The 7,161-nt window shown below is 31.1% G+C and overlaps 1 long non-coding RNA gene across 1 annotated transcript; it reads left to right on the top strand.

Annotated features, from left to right (window-relative positions):
* The first annotated feature begins 1,447 nt into the window (after positions 1 to 1,447).
* On the top strand, positions 1,448 to 5,131 carry LOC139891805 (uncharacterized). The gene is made up of 3 exons (XR_011773845.1): positions 1,448 to 1,874; positions 2,475 to 2,545; positions 3,573 to 5,131. It is a non-coding gene; the product is annotated as an uncharacterized lncRNA (long non-coding RNA).
* The last annotated feature ends 2,030 nt before the right edge of the window (positions 5,132 to 7,161 follow it).

Genomic DNA, 7,161 nt, shown 5'->3' with positions numbered 1-7,161 from the left:
TATTTTCGATGATAGTCCAATTTGTTCTTCACACTCATGCTGAGGTTATTCATTTTTTTTCTCTCTCTATTTTAGATTAACTTTATTCAATTCGTTATATGTTTTTCTGAAACATCGATTTAGGGTTTTGTATCTTTATACGATTCTATTTGTATAATTGTGTATGTTTCGTAAAATATTCTGCACCAAGTTATAAATATGTGTTTATGTATTGATTTTATAAAAAACCTTATTTTTATCATTATTAACTGGAGTAACAAATAAATTGGTTCTATCATATGTCCAGAATGGTCCGAATCTGTAGATATCACTATGGAATCGAAGATTTGCAGATTGAATCAATTCCGAATAACAGGTTATTAGAATTTAACTTATTTGAACAATGAATGTCCATGGTCGTTAGTTTAACACCATCTCTTTAGCTCATCGATAAGCTCTGATTGGTATCATCAGTTGATGGGTAATTCAAGAACTGTTGCTATCAGTTTCATCAGTCCCACATGAATTTCCTTGATTTTTGTGTTTTGGCTTAAGTTATGGTTGTTATTTTTTGATCTTGGATTGATTTACTTGAATTTTTGGTATTGTGTGTATATATATATATATATATATATATATATATATATATATATATATATATATATATATATATCGGTAGGATCAAGGGTGAAGTAACCATTCGGGGGGAAGCGGGGGAAGCAAAAACTTTTTTTTCTTTTTGTTTTTTGAAAAAACTTTGTTCACGAACATTATAGATGAGATGAAAATATGAACATTTAGTAGAGACACTTTGTGATAAATGTTTTTATTTTGGTGGGAAAACGCTCGAAGAAGTAATATATAACAATTATCGTGTTTTTCGAGCGTATTTTGAGGTTTTAGCTATTGGGGTTTAGATATTAGGGTTTAGATATTAGGGTTTATAGGGTTTAGATATTAGGGTTTAGAAATTTAGGGTTTAGATTTAGGATTTAGATTGAGTTTTTAACACGAACGGTTTAGGGTTTAGGGTTTAAGGTTTAGGGTTTAGGGTTTGGTGTTTTGGGTTTATGTAATAAACCCGAAACACGAAACCCTAAACCCTAAACCCTAAACTCTAAATCGGGCTAAATTTTACTTCACAAAACATGAAAAAAAAACGTTCATATCCTTCACGAACAATATTATCTTAAATGTTATTTTTGTCGATCGTTTTTCCGCCTAAATAATAACATTCATCATGAGGTGTCTCTTCTAAATGTTCATATTTTCGTGTGATCTTGATGCCGGGAAAAAAAATTTCAAAAAAAACGAAATTTTTTTTTTTTGCTCCCCCCGCTTCTCCCGATTGGTTACTTCTCCATTGATCCTGCCCCTATATATATATATATATATATATATATATATATATATATATATATATATATATATATATATATATATATATATATATCTATAATCTTCTATAAACATGTATAAATCGTGAGGAATAATCCTAAGTGGGGTCAATCCTTAATTACTCCTTAATCTCAAATGCTGACGTGTAAATCTCACACTTAATCACAATTAAAACTAATTAATCAACATAATTTTCACTCCACGCTGGCATCTAAAATCAACAATCAGAAATCCCCAATCTTCTTCTACGGCTCCTCTCCTATCCATCTCCTTCGATCCAAAAATTCCAATCTTCATTAGGTTTCTCGATACGCAATCAAATGCCGCCACCGATCAAATCCCGTACAAAAAGATTGATAAAATAAAACGACGTTCATCAACCCTAATCCTTTGAAAATCGATATCTATATGTATTCAGATTGACAACACACCAATATTCTAAGGATGATTAATGTTTCTTTCAGCGAATTGAGTTCGTCATCTAAAAAGGGCGTCAGGTATGTTTCATCGATTTGATTTCGGTTTCTAAACTAGGGGATCAGCGATGCTTATTGCCTTCGTTGGTAACATTTGTTAAGTATTCATATTTTTTATACCTACAGATTTTAGCATCTTTAATGAGTTTTGGGATAAATTAAAGATGATGCTTATAGCTTCAATATATGGTTAACATCTGACAAAAAATAGACTGAGGCATGTTGATGTAAAATATGTGATGGAATATATATGTAATTTACAACGGTATTGTACTCTGTGCAAGTCAAAAGAAAGACATTCACAATTTGACTAAATGGAGTAACATTTGGATTAGGAACTGTGAGTTTAAAAGAAAAATATACTTTTACATAAAAAAAAGTTCAATAACAGTAGAAACTATGCAGGATATTAGGAAAAGCTTAAACATAAGCAACTTGATTCAATATCCACATATATTATCATGTCTAATCACTTAGTTCTTTTACAATTACATGGGATTATCAAGTATCATTTACTTATAAAATGAAATTTGTGCAGGTAATCTATGATGTTTTGGATAATATCTTTTTAAATGATGAAATTTGTATGTATTTTGATATATAATCAGTTAAATGGTGCAGGTCTTCCTCATGCTTGAACATGCTTAATATGTGCATGTAGTATAATAAGAAGGTTGTGTGCTAAGCAAGCTGTAAGTATTTGTTGTTTGAGTAATATCTATAAAGATTAACATATTTTTATTCGGTAAGTAAGGTGTTAGTGCAATCTGTTATAACTTTAATGAAATTGAGCATGAAATATATTTTATCCAGTAGTAATGTGGTTTGGACACAGCTTGCTACAATATAAGAATGGTAGTCCATTTCAAAGCAAAAGTATAAAAACTTAACAACAATGAAAGGTTGGCATTTTACATGTACTTTGTCATCACCTCTGTCATTATATAATTCAAAAGCTTTTGCGTATTGAATTTGTATAATAAAGTAGCATGTCCTTATAGGTTTGTATGACAATCTAACCATTTAGTCCCATGCTTTCCATATCAAGTATTACCTTTCATTGCTTCTCAATATAATAAAGTAACATGTCTTGATGTTTACCCTGTACAAAGGCTTTTATCATGCTGAAGACAAAAGGTGAATTATGTTTTGAAGTAATATGTGTACATAACATTATTAACTTTGACAGTTTGACTTGTTAGTAATATGTGTATATAACTAAATTATGTCTTGATGTTTAACCTGTACAATAGCATGTGTTTGCTGCTTTCAGTAAGTGTCGTGGACAGTAAAAACAATGATCGCTTGATCTATATTATCTGGATGTGGCAAAATGGGCTGGCAAGCGAGTTTGGCAACAACTAACAAGTCAAACTGTCAAAGCTAATAATGTTATGGTAGGGTTGAAATAGTCCGGGTTGGTTTAACATGAAAGACTTGCACACTTTTACTTTGAATTATTATATGTATTAAATACGACTACAATAAAATGTGTCATGATAGTTTCTTCAGTAATCAATTTAGTAGGTAATATGCTTTTAAAACTCAGACAGAAAATCTCAACATGGTTGCCTCACTATATTTGATATATTTTCTTTTACTCATATGATATGACATGTTAGAAATATGACTTACTCTGCTATAACTCATTTTTAAGTAAACGGGCTGATATGAGGTGAATTTATGTAAGTACTTCTCTCACTAATAGTGCATTTCCAGGTACAAATTGATATTATCTCAAAGTCTTCATTCAAAGTTTTCACGGATGTCGTACGTAGTGGTTGGCTTATCGAATTGTTATGAGTGCATTTAGGGGCCAAAGCTGTTTCAAATACTGCTGTGAAGAACTGTGAAATTGCCAGTTAAACATATTAACCGTTTCCGAGTTTTGAAGATCATTGAAGATGGTAATAGTTGTAGTGTTTTAATTTATACGCTCTTTATCCTGGCGAATGTGGATTTGGTAATGGTCAAAATTTTCTGGATCAAGTAGCTAATTTTCTACTTCGGATCAAAATGGGTCGGTTGATTAACCGTAGACATTGACAGTACTTATATTTAACTTTAATAATTAGTTAGGAATATGTTAGTTATGATTATATACACTGTTTATTTCGTTATATGTATTACTTATCAAATGGTTTTATTTGTTATTTTGCCGCTGCTTTAGTATTGAGATGGTGGGAGTTAGTGTCATCATTTGACCTTTTTCAAACGTTATCATCAAGTTTCTTCTGGTATGCTTCTTTAACTGATCCGTTCGTTTTATATTGTATTTGTAAATATCGGTTTGGTATCGTTGATGATTTACGATTAAATTTTGTTTTACATAATTGACTTTTGTTTAGGGTGTGATTGCAGGTTAAACAGTTAACAGGTTCTCATGGCACAAAGTAAGCTTTTATGTTATTATTCTTATAGCTGCAATATAAATCAAAAAGTAAATTGTTGATTAGTCATATTCTTATAGCTTCATGAGAACATGCTTTTGAGATGATACTTCAAATAATACTGGTACGAGTCTTTAAGGTTTTTAGAGTCTTCTTTTTAATTGTATGGTTACATCAAGTTGTTTATGTTAATTTAAAGGATGTTGTTCATTTACAACTTCACATGCCGATTCATACAACATACATCAATGTAACTGATTCATTATTGTCACCTAACACTTGAAGGTATGTTACCTTGATTCTCCTTATTAACGAATAGTTTGATTTTATGGTTGTGAGATTTTTTTCCCAGAGTTTTGGTAACTTAATTGTAACGTTGATACAATGTTTTTAGGTGTGTCCTTTGGATACACCTAAAAACATTGTAGCAACGTTACAATTTGGTGCGGCCATGCATCATGTTGGAGACATTATTACACTATGGCATTTTATATGATATAGGTGTTGCCATGATGACAACCCCACCACCCACATAGCAATATGAAGAATCAAATTCAACGAAGCTCAAGTTTCCGACAATGAGACAATAACAACAAAGAGAAAGAAGATTTAGATATTGATTTTGTGGTGAAGCTCAACTAACTTAGTTAAACGAACACAAGTATGCAACTTATACTTTCTTATACATCATCACGGTCCAAAACTTTTATTTAGTAAAGTGTTGTCCATTTAGTAGACACTTTCACCCATTTTGTATTTTTTAAGTAAAATGTTGTAGACAAATGACTTGATCAGAATAGGGTAATTTCAGTTACAAGATTTAATTTACTTCTTAATCTTCGTATCAATTATTTTGTTCATTTAAAAGCTAAAATTCAATTTATAGTAACAACTTACCTCTTTGAAGAGAACATTTTGTATTACTTATGTTGTATATTGTCACAGAAAATTGGAAAATATAATGCCTTGAACAGAACGGTGTAATTTCATTAATGATTGGTTTCATTATTGTAAATATATAATACAATATTAACGTATCCGAATAATATATTTTTGAGCTGCCGTGCAACGCACGGGCTCTTAAATCTAGTATATATATATATATATATATATATATATATATATATATATATATATATATATATATATATATATATATATATATATATATATATATATATATATATATGTTTTTACTTGAATTTGCTTTTCATTATATAGATTCAAAGGCAACTAGGAATCGAGCAGGCAAAAAGAAATCTGTACTTTGATAGCTTGTGTTCAAGACTAACAGCCAAAATCATTCATGTAAACATGTAGTTTCAATATTCATTACGTTAGAATTAGTTTGACCTTATTTGACTAATAGACTATTGATTATGGTTCAAACCCATAAACATAATCAAAATTTTGAAGAATGAAACGAGTGATCAAAAGTCCAAATTAACGTGTTATCTCTTCTTCGTTGGGTTTAAGCCAAACTGCACAAACATCAATTTGAAAGGCATAATGTGTGTAGGTATTAGTGTGCAAGTTTTTCGTGAGGCTACGATTAATACTCATAATTTGTTAAAAACATAGTTGCTTCTCAAATGTACGAGTTGTGATATGAAGTAGTTAAATTTTCGTTATATATGTCATGAAATGCAGTCGTGTCGATCTACTTGCATACAATATATATTCACTCAAAGCTTTTTATAATTGTCTGTAAAACATAATAAAATCAGTAAGTATCTTGAAAGATGAAAAGTAATATTTAGTTATCATGATTTCCGAAATAGCACCTAAGTGATCTCTTTTGCTGGGCCAGCCCACCATCCAATAAACACATGTCCTATGATACTTTATTTCTTATGACTTTTTTTATTTATAAAGTGTCATATTCAATAAACACATAACGCGACACTAAACCGTAAAATGTCTTATAAAGTTCCATTTTATGATTTACAATTAAAGTGTCCTATGAAATGATATGACAGGACCCCAGCAACTCATCCGTCGTATTAAACAATTATAGTGTCCTGAAAATTTTTACAATGATACGACATAAATATCACATGTCCTATTAGCTTATGATATAATACGACTATGAAAATTAAATGTCCTATGAGAGTTTATTTTTGTAACATCCTCAATCGGGCCTAGATGTAAGATTACTAGATTGCCCTTAAGTTTGTATTGCGTTACTATATGTTTTTATTTTTATTTAATATTTATTATTATATAATAATGTGGTTAGGACCAGTTTGTGACAAGGGTCACATAACAGGTTTGTTTATTTAATTTGGACTTCGTTTGGGTTGCCAAATGCTGTACGAAAGATATCAGATAACTGATAAATACCCGTGTATCGCACAGTGTGGGAATTAAACCCAATTAAGTGACTAGTGCTGTCTCTCTCTTGCATTTTTCCAGAACCATCTCACACACACACACCGTACCTTCCCTTCCACCTACAATCAAACCCTAATCCTTAATCTTTATCTAGAGCTCAAATTGTTCATATCTTTGTGTTCCTTGTGATTCACTGATTCTTTTAAGGTAAGAATCACAAGCTTCCATGCTCTAATCTTTGAGAAATTTAAGGTTTTGTGTTAGTTTTCATAAAAGTGTAAATTTGTGTCAAAACAAGTGATTTAAGTGTTGTTATGGTCAAATTGTTGTGGGTTTTGAGTCTATAACAAGTAGTGAACAAGTTGTGGTCGATTTTGGTGTGTAAAACGAGCTTTAGATCGAGATTTGAGGATTTCATCGTGAAGTCCGTAGCCTTTGTTCAGTTTCTGATGAAGATGAACACAGTCGGCCGACTGTCGGTCGACAGTCGACCGACTGAGGGTTGAACCGGCCGATTGACGAAGACAACCGACCGACTGTTGGGTGAACCGACCGACTGAGATTTACCTTCGGCCGATTGATGT

Source organism: Rutidosis leptorrhynchoides, chromosome 2 (genome assembly GCF_046630445.1).
Source record: "Rutidosis leptorrhynchoides isolate AG116_Rl617_1_P2 chromosome 2, CSIRO_AGI_Rlap_v1, whole genome shotgun sequence".
Lineage (NCBI taxonomy): Eukaryota > Viridiplantae > Streptophyta > Magnoliopsida > Asterales > Asteraceae > Rutidosis > Rutidosis leptorrhynchoides.
Note: the sequence above shows the minus strand (reverse complement) of the source record. Positions and strands in the feature narration are given on the sequence as shown.